General features: G+C 41.0%; 1 protein-coding gene across 8 annotated transcripts in view; it reads left to right on the top strand.

Moving 5' to 3' along the window:
• Positions 1–3,602: 3,602 nt before the first annotated feature.
• The window catches only part of ctnnd2b (catenin (cadherin-associated protein), delta 2b), a 208,216-nt gene continuing 196,147 nt past the window's right edge, over positions 3,603–15,671 (top strand). For 5 of the 8 annotated variants that reach the window (XM_049598387.1, XM_049598391.1, XM_049598389.1 and 2 more), the window contains exon 1: positions 3,604–3,900. The gene's annotated coding sequence lies outside the window, so the exon portion shown is untranslated. Of the gene's footprint in view, positions 3,901–15,671 lie in introns of all 8 variants that reach the window. The other 3 variants (XM_049598396.1, XM_049598395.1, XM_049598392.1) reach the window with 2 other exon arrangements.

The raw sequence follows: 15,671 nt of genomic DNA, 5'->3' as shown, positions 1-15,671 counted from the left end.
TGGTGTCTGGCGTTGACATCCATTGACAAAGCATCGCCATTTGGCAAGTTCGGTTGTTGTTGGCGTTGTCAGAATAGCTGCCGGCTGGTGCATATCGCAAAAGGTGCCTTTGTGCGTCAGTATCTGACACCAAAATCACTGACAAAGCAGCAGGATTTGAGAAGTTGGGAGAGAGAACAGGCTGAATAACTACATTTGTTACGTAGAGAACTAAGTAAGAATGTCACATAACATAATGACGAAAGAATGCAAGTTGGTGAAGTAAAAACAAAAGTCAGCATCAACTTCCAATTTCACACTGGCCATGAACAGCTGTCTACAGGGTGAAAGTCTTGTATTTGTTTTGACCCATCAACTTAACTGACTTCCTAAACATGGACTTCCTTGCTCCTCATACCAGTAACCACTGTACACTTTGTGACATCGTTGAACCAAGGAATTTGTGTGTTTACCAAGACAAAGGATCCTAACTGACTTTCCACTGGCTTCGTTTCTGCAGTGCTGGCACATAATTTTAACACAGTACATGCCAGTTTACATCACGAACATTTAACTGTTTTTGTTTAGGTGAGCCAACCCTTCAATAGTGAAGTCAACATGTTTAATTTTGGCAAAAAACACATTAGCATGTTAGGATACCTAACCTCAACCTTACAAATACCCAACCATGGTGTTGTTTTGTTTCTTTTGTTTATGTAGACTAATAATAGAAAGTGTCTCAAAATGGCAGCAATAATTCAATAATGATAATGATTATTTATTGTGTATTTATACAAAGCAGTAAAACCACAGCTCTATGTAACATAAGCCCCTTTCCCACTGCATAAAAAACCCACTAATACCCGCTCACATCTGGCTTTTTCATTTAATGGGAACTGCTACAATCGGCATTCATTCCCAGGTCAAATGACTGTGCAGTGGCCACGGGTATTTATCAGCTCCAGCTCAATCAGCTTTGATTGGCAGTTATGGAAATAAAACACCCAAGTGGACAAGCTTATTGTAGCCCCTTTGTTGGCGCGATGCAGTGCAGGTACACTGGCCTGCCCAGGCAGAGACTTGAAGGCTAAGGGAGCATTGTTACAGCACTTTCATTTGGTGCTGATTTTGGTGACCCCCGGGGACAAAACCAATAGTGTTTCCGGAATGAAGACTGCATTTCCTATAAGCACCACTGCCTCCTGTCATAAAGATCTTGATCTTGCTAGTGTGTGCGTTTGCTTTGACAACAAGTGAAAGAAAAACACAATGTATTTCATAATAAAATAAACATATCACATTGCTGTTTAGGGAGGAAAAGGGCCAATTCAGGATCGGTTTTGAATCCTCTCAAATCCTATAATTCTCTCCATCTGTTGAATGACTGACCATGGTTGACTCGTGTTTTCACCCGTGCTCTATCACTGTATCTTTGAGCTGACTGTTTGTTCTTCTGTCCATTCTTTTTTTCTTTTTCAAATTCTTGCTGATCCTGCTCCAGTATCAGCCACGACCACAGAATACAACGCCAAAAATAAAAAACTTCAAAGAAAAATCTTCTCCTTCTTCTTTTTAACTGGTTAAAGATCTACCCACTGGGAAACTTTGCCTCAGAAAATGTAAATACAGGCTCTTCCACTCTACACCCCATAAACCGTTTGGGCTAATTTCACAGGGATTGGACAGGCATAACTATATCCTCCTGAGATCTGAACTTTTGTGTGGTATGCATTTTTAATTTCTCCTAGCTATTTGGGATTAGTAGGACCTGATATGTATAAAAAAACTAAACTAAACACAACTAAGTCCCAGTGTCACAATGAAAGGTTTCCAATGTCTTCAAATGAGTACGAGCATCCTAGCTTGTAACTGTTGATACAATTGGTAAAATTTGTTGGCATATCAAACTACAAATGTTATTAATCATAAATAAATAAGTTTCAACCATTAAATCTGATCAGGTTTTGTACCTTGTCCACTTTGTTTCGGGGTCGGCTGCAGACTGACTGGGCAGAGATGGCTGACATCTTTTTTTAACATGGATTAGTGTCTTGTGGTTTCACTACCACTAGATGGCACAAACAAGTATCCATGAATGAGGACAACAGGCATGAGTTCAGCAGAATGAAATATAAGGTCAAGTAAACCCAAAATGCAATGTCCTCATATGAGGACACGGGATCTCAGACAGATAAACCCATAGTCATTCTTCTTGGTGGTGGTCTCATTTGCTTAGGTCATATAGCATAGGGGGTAGTTGCAGCTGGAACAGTTACATGACCCACCCGCCAGCTACATAACTCACCACTTTGCTCGTTGGTCCAGAAGCAGAAGCCCCGAAGAAAAATCTAAGATAGCATTTAGCTAGCTATCAAGTGTTTGGTTAAAAGATAGGGGGTTAAGGTTAGAGTACGGCTTACGTCTCATAACTTACAAGGTGAGTCACATCTTCAGGAATGATTAATCAAGTAAATTAATAAAGAGGATTATTGCTACGTTTGGCCTCATTTATTTATAACAATGTGCCTCACATTGGTGGGTTTGTCTTGTACCGTTGGTGGGCACAGTTTGTAGGGTTGTGTCCTTTAGGCTTCAAACGCAATTTAGAGGCAGTCCTACATGTTTCTCATATAGAGGAATAAGTATTTAAGATTGTTTTGTTACCAGTTAAAAAACGTCTTATGGCTGCATTAATATACCGTAAAACTTACATTAAAAGCTCTGTCCCAATTTAATGTCTAGTCACTTTTACTAGCCCGGTATGGCTACACATTTTGACAAATCAACGCCTGTCTCAATTAGATGCCTGGTCTGGTTGCCAAGCAGTTACATTTTTTTTTAATAGAAGTTCTTCAGATGTATTAAACCAGGTTGTTGGCTACCTCAAATTATGTGTCCATTCCTCGATTACCCTGTAAGTCATTCATTTTCCTTTAGTCCGTTAGGGTCCTCAGATCGAAAGAATCAAAAGGGTTTTTCATAAAAATTAATCCAAGTGGTGAGTATTGTTTTAACAGGATAAAATGGTGTCCTCAAGTGTGACTTTATATCTCTCTGATGCGCTGTCTGTCAGAGCTAGATCAAATGAATGATTCATAATTTATATATTATCTGAAGACTAATTTTTGAATGAGTATATTTATACTGGTTTAGATAAACAATTTGATTTTACTCACAATCTTTGCTGATAAAGCTTCGTGTGAAAGAACAGGCCTGTTGATTTCAGGGATTTAAGCAAATAATAGCCCAGGTTATTAATTGAGGTTTTACGGTACCCTTAAAGACCTTTTTCATCTGTTAAATAATAACAAAATGTTGAAAATAAACGTAAAAATCACAATGACATGATTACTTTTTGAAACAGGGGATAAGTAATTATGAATTTAGTTGGTTTTAAATGTTTATTGACGCACCTGCACCAGCATTTATCGGTGCTTTCCTTTTCCAGCTGCTGACACTCTTGCGGCATTAATCACCCCCCATACAGTAGTTCCTCTCATCCCCGGTGGGTGTCGCTGCTGACACTGGTACCCAAGTCGTCTGTCAGTCTGTCTGGCAGGGATGGGGGGATCTTGTATTGAGAACTAGAGGGGGGAGAGAGAGAGAGAGAGAGAGAGAGAGAGAGAGAGAGAGAGAGAGCACCTCTGCTTCTCTTCCTGCCTCCTCTCCTGTGCGCAGCGCTCCGGCCCGGCCGCTCCTTCCTTCCTTCCTCATTTCCTCCCCACAGCTGGCGCTCTCCTCTCGGATGCTGCCTCTTGCCTTCTCCTCTCGCCCACCGCGCTGGACCAAATACTTAGGAGGGCGGAATGACTGACTACCTGTTTTGCATGGTCTGAATTTCGGGAAATTCGCACGTCGGAAAGGAGGGGAGTCAAGAGGGAAAAAGGAGGCTCTCCATCCCCCGAGGGAATTTATTTTACAGTAAGCAGGCGCAATGTCATTCCAGTTTCCTCATTCCGCTCGTCTCACACCTCCCATCTGTGCAAATGCTTGAAAAATGCTAGAATGTGTCAGCCTGCTGGGAATATGGCTGGCTGCTGTATTATGTTCGAAGTGTGTGCCAGATGTTTTTTTGCTATTATGTGTCAGTTTATTCCGAGGCGTGGTATGGATTGTGCTTTTTATTATGATGCGCTAAAGGGCTGTGGTGCGCTTGCATTGGTCGTGGACTGAAAATGGAAACCCCCCCATTTCAGCTAGACTCGCCATCTATCCATCCATCCATAGGAGGGTGTGTGGGGGTCGGATGATGAGGAGGGGGGTTGGCTGATGCGATAACCGTATTACTTTCAGATTGACCTAAATGTGAGCGATATTCGCACGATTATCACAGGTGACAGCGGCTCATCGTGACCGGCTGCACCGCCTTTGTGTTGCCTTTGCAGGGCGATGCTGGGACGATCAGAATATTTGTTTCCCTCAGCCATCATCATCAGCAGGCATGTGAACTGGATGAAGAGCACCTTGCTGCCTGTGTGCTCCAGCTCCGGCCTGCCTGCTTGAATCGCTCCATGTTGATCACTAAAAACATCACAGTGTGTTTCTGATCAGCTCCAGGCTGTTTCTCCTCCCCACTGTAGAGTAATTCATCTCATTCATCACATTGCCAAGATTATACTGTGTTTCAGCAGAGAGCATCATGATGTTTGCTCATGTTAATTGTGTGTGGATTTCTGCTCTGTGACCTGGCAGAAATTGGGGCCTGCTCGTGCCTACTGAATTAGCCCTCATATAGCCTAACAGGATCTCCAGTCACTGTGGGTTGCGTGGCAGTTTATGATGCCTCATTTAAAAGTTAATTCCTGTGTTCTCTCTTAGGGGCTATCGTGTTGTAGATCACAGATCACTCCCAAGATGGAGGAGCTACCCAGCCTTAATAAGAAGTTTAATGTGATGGACATTGGGGGGTTGGGGGAAGCCAGAGAGAGGCTTCCGAGAGCAGATTGTCTGGCAGTGAGATATCTCATTAAATGGGTTATCAACAGGCTGCTTGTTTCACATTGACCATTGTATTTAGGCACGTACAGCATGTTGTAGCAGATGTTTTCCATCAGGTTTGAGAGGAAAAACATGACAAAGATCAGTGGATATGGCAGCGTAAAAATGAGCTTAGTAATCATGATGATGTGTTCATATTCATTGAGGCAACTGGTAGAGAACTGATGCAAGTTCCCCTGCCTTTTAATCTCTGTATCCTGTGGGTGAAATATGCAACCGCCCACCAGACCAATGGAGAGTCACAGCTCATACATAACACTAGAACCAATCAAAACAAATGGATCACTTGATCAAAGGGTAGCAATTTGTTCTTCTTATTTTTTAGCTGTTGTGTTTTAAGACTGTGGTTCTAGTATTTGCACTGACTCTTCACTTTCCTCAGAAGAAGATTGATTCCATTCCCATATTTGTATGCTAAAGATGAAGCTACAGCAGGCAGCCAGCTAGCTTAGCTTAACATAAAGACTTAGTGTCATCCACAACTAACAAATTCAACACTTCATAACTTGTTTAATCTTTGCAAACACCAAAGTGTAACAATGACAAATTGAGGTTCAACAAGGGGGGTTTGTGAAGGATTATTTCTTCATCAAGACCAGCCCCCATTAACAGACCAGGTTCTGAAGCCATTTGAAATAGTGGTCAAACAATGGAATTACATTTCCTTGTCTGTCAAATGAACTTATATTAAAAGGAAACTCTGTTGATCAGTGGATAATTTTTTTTAGCATTGCAACCCCGAGAAATACCTTGTTTCACTATGGGGACTTGATCCATTCAGTTTGATAGCATTTCGAAAAGTCTTCGAAAGCGACATGATTAAATCATTTTAGCCCCATTTGAGCTGATGGAGGGGTAAACTGGGAGTTAGCCACTTAGCCTGCAGAGTGTGCTTCCTGTATAGTAGTGTGCTTCTGCTATGGGCCCAATGATGCAGAAAATCAAGTTAATTTTATGATCAGAAAGTCAAACCTCTTTGCCTTCTTTCACCACTGAGCAACTTTCATAGGTATGAACGGGGCCCTGCCCCCAACACTGTATCTCTTTATACGGCCATGGGTTGGGTACACTAACTTATAAATGGTTGCATGGCAACATCAACATGATGACAGCTTCATATTTAAAGGACCAGTAAGTGGTTTCATACTTCTCATCTAACTCACAGCATGAAAACAAATTTACCAAAATAGCAAACTTTGAAACTTTGAAAGCTTTAAAACTAAATAATGTATACCCACGACCTCTTGACCTCTCTTCCCAGCTTCATTAATTTAAGACCTAAAGACATAAAACTATCCTGTTATTTACAATAACAAAAAGTAAAGATAAGAAAAAAAGTCCAAATATACACGTCATAAGAGCTTAAATTAATCCTGTGACCCCCTTCTGGGATCCCGACCTTCATGTTGGGAACCACTGATTTCTGACTATCTGGCCTCGTAATCCAAAAAAGATCTCAATAGCAGTATTTTTAAACAAGCTCTTTTCCTGTGGCACAAACATAATCACAATTTCATCTACTTGTTTCCAGTATTCATTTGGTCTGCCAGAGTGCACACTAACAGCTTGACTTAACTGACTGCTACAAGCTAGATTAGCAACATCTCAAAGCGGAGCTCTAAACACTTACATCAACACACACAGGTGAAACTGCCAGCCAGTGTTCTCGTCACACAACATTTAACTGATCAAAGAGCTTCTCTTCCCAAATGTTGCCGCACACATTTCTGAAACACGCTAAGCAGCATTACAGAAATCTTCAGAGTCCATTCACCTGCTACCCTGGGGTATAACAAAGTACCCCCCACCTCTCTCCCAACCTTCTCTTCATTTCTCTGCCTAATTGCCGAAGATTCATGGTGGATGGTGGAGTGACCCTATAGTAACGTCCCGGGTGAAAATTGTGAAAAGTGATGCACTCCGCCACGGTTCAGAGAGGTGTTAAGAGCGTGTTATCATCCTTTTCCAAAGACTCGCCTCGGCTGCTGCAGCCTCAACAGGCTTCATTAAGTTTTTATATTAAGAAGATGATACATGAGATGTGGACAAACTCTTAATAACCTCTCGCTGAGACAAATCCGAGACGTGAATTACTGCGCCTTCACAACATCTGTAGTCAAGATATGTTGTTTCTGTTGCTTTCTCGGTCTAGACTGATGCAATTGATTTGGTAAAGTCTTTTAAATCAGCTTACATGGCTATGAGAAAGATGGGATGGACAAGGTGATGAAAACAATGACAATAGTCTTTTAAGGATTTCTCAGGTGCATTAGTATTTGAATTCGTAGGTTTAGCCATCATTTCTAAGGTTATGGCTACGATAACATCTCACTGTCAAATTATTTGATGAGACTTGGAAACCCTGGGACAAGAAACATGAGTGGTCAGAAATTTGTACAATTACCTGGAATGTTGGTATTAATTCATTATTGTGCATGAAAAACTGTACGCATGCAGAGCTATGGCAGCAAGAGTAGGCCAAAGCTGAGCCAGGATCTTTCTGCTTTTCTTTCTTGTCCGTTGAGATTCTTTTCAGTGATGAAATAAAAGATAAAGTCCGCACACCAGAAGCTGCTCCTTGAAAATGTATTCACATGTTACGTTTCGGGCTCCTGCCCTTCATCAGACATGATGAAGGACTTTTCAGTGATACCATATTCCCAAATCTCATCAATTAGCTTAGTGTGTACAGTGCTATTATTACCAATAGAAATGGTGGCCAAACTATAATAAATAGACCCAAGCTGTCCTCTAGCCTTGTCGTAACCTAATTACAACAACTGCCTCAAAGGTGAATCCTAATTAGGTTTCATGCCAGTTGGCAGTATTTGTCATTGATAAAAAGGCGTAGCAATCAGCACTTTAACGTGTGAGCATTCAGGGTGTAATGTGACAACTGACACAAAATCGGAAGCTGTTAGATCATCTGTGCTTAAACTGCAGGCGCATCAGTCCAAAAACTGCTAAATTATGCAATACCTCAAGGAGTACAGTGTTAAAAATCAAGAACTGCTGTGAGAAAGAAGAACAGCCTCCACCAGTTGAGACTAGTCACTGGGGACACTACAGATACTGTATAAAGCATATAGGGGGGTTGACAAATACTTAATTAGTATGAGACATCATATGACCCACTTTTATAGCAGCATTAGCATGCTTTAGTAACTTCAAAGTTAAAGTTGTTTTTCATGAGTGGTTATGTTATTTCATCAACCCCCTGTAGATTTTATGTAAGATTATATAGAAGAAGCAGCAGTATTTAACTGGGGGGTTCTTGGTGGAGATGGTAGTATGAGTGGTGCTGCTAATAATTCGAATTTTGTAAATACTTAACACATTTGTGAAAAAAAAAAAATCATATGTAACATGATAATTTCAATGGCTCAAAGTTGCTCTACTACTGCTACAATTAATAATAGTAAAATACCAGAGATGATATCTGTCACAATTTGCCCTTGTTTTACTTTTAAAACAACCACAGTTCTATGTGAGAAGAATTGGCAATCACAAACAGAGATATGCTTTGTGCCAAAACCATTCACTATGCGAATCAGCCATCTATTGTCCTAACCTGATAATCTCGGCTGATAACCTTGTTCAGAAAGAGAGACACATGGCAAGAGAGAGAGAAAGAGAGACCGTGTGTTGCCAGGTCATTGTATTCCAATCATAGCTGCATCTGATTCATATCGCAGCTGGCGCCCCCCCTCCTTCAGTGAGTAGATGGGGAAGATAGGTTGCCTGGTCAACAACCTCTTTATTCCTTGAACCGTTCAGAGCAGAAACACAGTGGGAGATGCAAAAAGCAGGATGAGTTGCCAACATCATTGCCCACATTTACTTGCAAGGCATAATAAAAATAAAATCACATCATCTAGCACTGTTAAACACATTATAACTATTATTTAAAAAAAACTAAGCATAGCTAAAGATAGCAGTAAAATACTAAAAGAAAAAACTAAAATAATGGTATTAGTAAAAGAATTAAATTAAATTGAGTAGTAAGACAAAAGGCAGTAATTTAGCAACACAAATAGACCAATATGTTGTAGCTGACAGCCTTTATTAGGATCACAGACTAATGTTAAATTAATTAAGTTATTTTGAAAACAAAAAGCAATGAACAAAAATGACAAACCAGAAAAAAAAACACATTTTCAACCAGTATGGAATCTAGTGGTGTTATTATTGCTCTCTTAATTCAGTTATCTACACTGTCTTCAGTTTTAACATATAGTTTAAGGCCTTTCTCTTCAGTCATTTCAGTGCAGTCTCGTGTAAGTGGGGTTGAGAGCAAGGTCACTGCACATTTACTGCTACCACCATAGTGATTAATGATGCCGTATAACCGCATCAACTTTGTACAACTCTGATTGGCCTTAAGATATAGTCGATCTCTCTGTCCTCTTATATTATTGCTCCACTGTTAGATCCGACTGTATAGCTTTATGGTGTGTGGTTATGTGTGGTATTCAAAATGCTGATATTTTGAGTGTTAATGTGGAAGTTCCTTAAGGTTTGGTTTATTTCCACTCCAGTTTTTAATTACATTTCCTCATCAATCACAATTGCAAATTTATATATTTGCTAATGATAATCTACTGTTTTGCCAGTCCAATAGCGTAGCTTTTAAAAATCTATAACTTACATTTAGCTTGCTCCCACATTTGTGGAATATGTGTGAAACTAAATACATCCCAAAGATGAGGAAACGTCTGAGCATAAGCCAGTGTGGAGCTGAAACCAGTGACTCAACAGTTAAAGTCTGGAGCTTGTGGTTCATACAAACAACAGATCATGTACAATACCACTGACACATCAACTAAAAGCATATCAGAGCTAAGACATATAATGACTATTGCTATGAGTTTGTCAATAGATGGAGTAAAAATATAACAAGCAAAAACAGCTGAAGGTTCAAAAGTTTGACTGAATTCATTCGACAGAAAGCTCTGCATGATGAGAGAGATTCCCACTGGAAATATTTACGAGGCGGTGGTTTAAGGAGATCACATAGTTTCCTCTGTGTATACTACACAAATCATACCTGCTTATCTTTTTCAGGGTTCAACTGGGTGGCAGGTTTATACAGGTCAGTGCCTCATTAATTCATGAAATGAATAATGAATGAAAGAACTGTCCCATTATTTTTTATTGAAAAGACTTGGGGTTTTTGTCAGAATGTCCACAAAATAGAGATGTACTTACTGAAAGTTAATGCAGTTTGCTCAGAATATTTGTGTGCAACTATATTTTTACCTGGCATTTTATGCTTTGTTGTAATTAACTAGTGTCATCTCTGTGAAACTCCATATCAAAGAATGATCTGTCTTTATGTACTGTGTGGTGGCTGTGCATCTTTTGGGTGAGGCATCAAGTATATGACGGCTTTGCAGATTTTTCAGTGCATTTATGAAGTCATGAAGTAGCAGAACCACTACAGTGTGCTGACCTCATAACCACCCCTGCTGCCAGACATGAATGTGAATAATGGATGATTCCACAAAACCCTGGATTACATTCAATGACAGCTATTTTAAAAGTTTCACTTTTTTTGCGTATGGCAACTATAGTATGGTTAAAGTTAGGGAAAGATGCTGGTTATGGTAAATAAATCATGGTTAAAGTTTGGTTAAGGTTAGGCATGGTTCAAGTTAGGATTGTGGCTACAGTTAGGGTTAAGGCAAATGTTAAGTGTGGGTCTATAATAGGATGCAAACTGCATTCTCCTGCATCAAACTCAGGTGTATGACACACCTGTCCACCAATCCAACCTCCACACACCCTCATTACTTAAAGAGGGTCATGGCCACAGTAGATGGTAACCCTAGATTTGCAAAGCTTACGCGAGTCACTTCAAAAGATTCTTGTCTCACTGTTGTATGACGTGACAACACTGTGGTTAAGGTCTGATTAGGTTTAGGCACAAAAAGCACTTGGTTAGGGAAAGATAATGGTTTGGGTTAAAATGATCACTTGAAACATGGAACATGGAACTTGCAGGAGTTTTTGCACATCTGAAGTTACCATCCAGACTCGACCCTTAAAGAGCACACTACTTCCTGCATTTACAACACAGAGAGTGACCAGGTTGCTTGACTAACCAGGTGAGGAATTAAATCCTGAGTGTATATGAATTAAGTCAGATGTGGAGGTCTAACAGTGCCAGTGTTGACCCACATTGTATACACAGTATATTAAAATTACATATAGCCCTGATCAGGTGCAAAAATCGTGTGATAGAGTGACCACCAACCATTTCCCATCTCTGCAGCTTCCACTTGTGGGTCCGGCTGGTTCACTAATGGATGATGACAAATAACAGCTGCACTTTGCTTCCCTGTCTAAGGCACTGAGTGGTTTTCCCTCTTCTCTGCTGCCCGAAGAGGAGAGAGGAGCAGAGCGGGAGCTATAGAGAGGGTAATGGTTGTTTGGCGGACACATCATTTTGTCACTTGAGTTTTGTTCATTTCACTCCATGGTTGAGTGTGCACTTTACAGCCGGAAAAGTGTCCTTGCAAAATCGTTCTGGACCTATATTTACTACAGCACCTATTTGGTTGTGTATTAAACAGACACTTGAGTGAAAATGCAACCATGTCTGTCCCACTCTTCTCAGTTGAATTGTGCCATTTAGCTCAGTTTACTAATCAAAAAATACATGGAATAAGGCTCAGTCAGCTCAGCCAGAAGTGCACCACAGTATTTTTTTTTAATCACTGCAGCACATTAGCAAATTAATGAGCAATGGATACATGAGAGGCATCTTTCATCTCTGTGTTAAACCAAGTTCGGGCCAGGGCTGTCATCATTGTTTCATTGAGTCCACCGTCCTCTCAGTGTCTGGCAAAGCTCAGACCCCGCGTGTCCCTCTGCACCGAGGGAGACAATAATACTCCTCCTAATCCACCTCTCACTGCATTGCTCACCCAATCAATCCCCCGTGGAGTGGGACGTTGCCAAGTTGCGGTTGCCAAGTTGTGGTTGCCGTGGCAACAGGGACTCGGGTTTGCTGTGATGTCAGCCAGGTGCGGTGTGGCAGTTTGGGCTCTAACAAGGCCGACCCTTGTTGGGGATAATGAGCAAGACTCTGCTGTCATGGCGATGACTCTTTCTGTGCATGAGAGGAGGTCAGCGAGGGGCGACTCCCAATTAGCTTGTAGTAAGGGAGAGAGTGGGTGGGTGGGTGAGTGGGTGGTTAGTCGGGTGGGGGGCAGGAAAGGTCTCCCCGTCTGTTTTGTTACTGTATGTTTGTGTGTGGACAAATCTTGTTTCTGCAACATGTGTGACAAATATTGAAAACACATTTACATTTGCAGCATGTGCAGCACGGTGTCGGAGTCACTGTTGGGTGCAAGTTCGATACAGCAGAAAAAAGTGCAAGTGTAAAAGATGGACGCATTCCTGTTACTGGAGACTGAGCTAATATTTTGCCCACTAGTTATTTTGGAAACTCACTATTTCATACACTTATTACAGCATATGAACACTAAACACTTATCTAAACTGTAAAGCATCACTTGTTCTATGAAACTGAAAATACCTATATACACAAGATGCTTTGGCTAAACATTCAGAGCACCCAACTTTTATCCTTCTGGTGATCAGCACATTTTGGTGATGCTGTCAAAGGTGCGAGGGCATGTTGGATATGTTTCCATTCACGCTGATTACAGCGGTAGATGCCATCCTTGTCTTATACACAGCTGTCTCTCTGTTGCTGTTGTAGCTTCCAGCTCCAGCATTGAATTTTGGGCAGCTGTGGCTCAGAAAGTAGAGAGGGTCATCCACTAAACGGAAGATCAGCAGTTTGATCCCCAGCTCCTCCTGTCTGTGTGTGAAAGTATCCTTGGGCAAGATACCGATCCCTAAATTGCTCCCGATGGCTGTGTCATCATCGGTGTGTGAGCTTGTACAGTAGCCTCAGCCACCACTGTGTAAAAGGGTGAGTGTGTGACAGACCACTCTTAAGACTAGAAAGGCACTATACAACTGCAAGTCTGTTCACTATTTACCATTTGCACCTGACATAGTATGACTGACTTGTACACTAATCAGCTTGTTGTGCTAACCTCAACATATGTCGCTAGCGGCAAGTGTTGGCAAGTGACTAATTAGTTATGTGTAGTGCAGTTACTACATTAAAGTAATTTTACAGTAACAGAAAAATGTCATTAAATTGTAGCCTGGTTCCAGACCATAGACCCCGTCCACTCAACTGAGTAGGCTTGCATTACTGGTCTGGCATACTTCAGTGAATTTGCGATTTATCTCGTCCAAACGATGGACGGACCAATGAACGCCGGGGGTCTAGCGATTAGCCAATCAGTGCCACGCTGATGTCAAGCTATACGCCGGTGGGTAACTGGTGAGGATAGCAACAATGGCGACCACTACAGATCCTACAGACCACATTAACGATGCCAACGTATTTCGCCACTACTCGCGTTAATGGAGGACCAAATTAAGGAAGCTGCTAAACTGGTTTTAACGGCGATGCAGCTGGGCGTGCACGACGACGGAGACATTTTAAACGGGCAATGCTCGCTTGTTTTCGGCACCCCCGAGGCATGGATACTAATGACGTCAGATTCTGGGTGAGTGGTTGATCTCTACTGATTGGTTAGGGAAAAATCAAATTCCTCCCCCTTGTAAATCGCCTTCAATGCAGGCCATGTCAGACTGAAGGTTCTGGGAGCTTCAGTCTGACACTCAGGCTAATTAAATTGCAGTTACTAATCAAAATGTGACCGATCACAAAGGAGTTACATCTGAATATATATCCTTTTAGTAAAAAGCTTAGGTAGAATATAACATTCATCTTTTTGCTGTGCATAAATGTCTTCTTTTAGCATACTTCACTCGATGAATTTGAGTGCAACACTCCTGCGCTTACATGTTTTTTTTCTAGCTTTATTGCCAGTTTAAAACATTTGTAGATTTGTAGAAAACTAATCAAAGTAAGAAAACTAGGAAGGGCTGCAAATTGTTCCATTTTCTCATACTACTGTCCATATGATACCCAAGTTCCAGTACTAAAACTATACTAATTGAAAAATAACTCATCACATAAACAAAAAGTAACTATCACAGTATAGCAAAAGTAATTTCCTATATGACTCATTGCATTACTTTGGTTACTCAGTACACCTCTGAAAAAGGGCCTAGCAAGTCCTCTACACCTGTACATCATATATTCTTTATTTCACATGTGTAGAAAAGACATGATGGTTTAACAAGTGTTCACATCGGCCATCAAGGCGAGCTCTCAAAGCACTTAAATGAATGCAGAATGAACATGCCAAATATTAGAACTACCTTCTATTCTCCCCAACAAATGCCTCATTTGTTTTAGGGTATATAAACTCTCATATGCTCATGTTCTGCTCTTTATTTGCCCATCATGATTTCATTGGACGGAACAGGACAAACACATTAGGTGGCAGAGCTTTCAGACCTATTTACCTGCTCACTCAATCTATTTCACTGAAAAAGCTGGTTGTCCTTTTATCTTGTATGCTCAAATATAAATGTGACTTTGCATGCCCTTGTCTTTTTGCATGTGTGTGCTGTGTGTGTGTGTGTGTGTGTGTGTGTTGGACTGGGTGGGCGTTGGAGGACTGGCTGCAGCCTGATGGCCGCTCTTTGTTCTCACATGCCTTTAGCGTTTATGAACTCTTACGTGTAAGTGGGCCTTACATAATTACAAATGAGCTTCTTATCCATAATACTGCTGAGAGAAAGCCATTATGTCCCGCAGAGCTTTTTGGAGCTGTGAAGTTAAAAAAATGACAGATTGTGTTGGTCAAACACCCATTCATCACTTACCACCTTGATGAGAACAGTTCTCACTCTGCTTTATTTTACTGCCTGTGTTCTTTGGCAGACGATGAATTCATACAGATTTTTCACAGATGGTGGCAGAAAGAGAATTTTCATCTGGGTGTGAAATGAATGGTTTTGCTGAGGGCATGTTTTGCCCCCTTGTGATTTTTGTTTCAAGCTTTGGTCTTTTTAGTGTCTGCACTTTATATTGCCAATTAAATGCTAAAATTGCATGTCTAAGATTTCTTTTAACTTTTACCAGTGTTGGAAGTTTGTGAAAATGTTATTTTCTTCTTTGTCCCCAACCACCACACCCTCCTGGGCGCCATTGTTTAGTTTTCAACCCTGTTGGTTGCTTCGCTTTTGCTGACATGGTGGTTTGTGTGGGGTCTGTTGCAGACTGCATGGTGTCAGTGTAATCTTTTGCTCCAGGCTGTGTCCTTGATTGTGTTCTGACCAGAAACACTTCCATTTTTCTAACCCCAAAGATAACCTGAAGTGGACATTACATGGGAGGAAATGACCGCTCAACCAATTAAATATGAAGATGGTGAAAATTAAAAAAAATAAAAAAAATAGCACAACCAAAAAATGGGTTGGGATGCTATCTTTTCTTTTTCTGCGACAGTTTTTATTTCGTAAGCATTTTTTAAACTTTAAAGGGCATTTTGGTGCCCTGAGCTCTCATTAATTTCTAACCCTGTGCAAGCATTTGCTTGCTTGCAGGTTTTTGTATGAGTGAGTCTGTGCGTGTGTATGTGTGTGTGTACGCGTGCAGCAGAGGAAGTGGCGTAAGGCCAGTGCAGCCCAGCTTTGTCTGGCTTTAATGCCTCTTCATTCACTGTACTCACATCCAGCCAGCGCCCTGA

This window comes from Epinephelus fuscoguttatus, linkage group LG15, assembly GCF_011397635.1.
Source record: "Epinephelus fuscoguttatus linkage group LG15, E.fuscoguttatus.final_Chr_v1".
In the NCBI taxonomy this organism is placed as follows: Eukaryota; Metazoa; Chordata; class Actinopteri; order Perciformes; family Serranidae; genus Epinephelus; species Epinephelus fuscoguttatus.
This window is presented reverse-complemented; position numbering and strand designations above follow the sequence as displayed.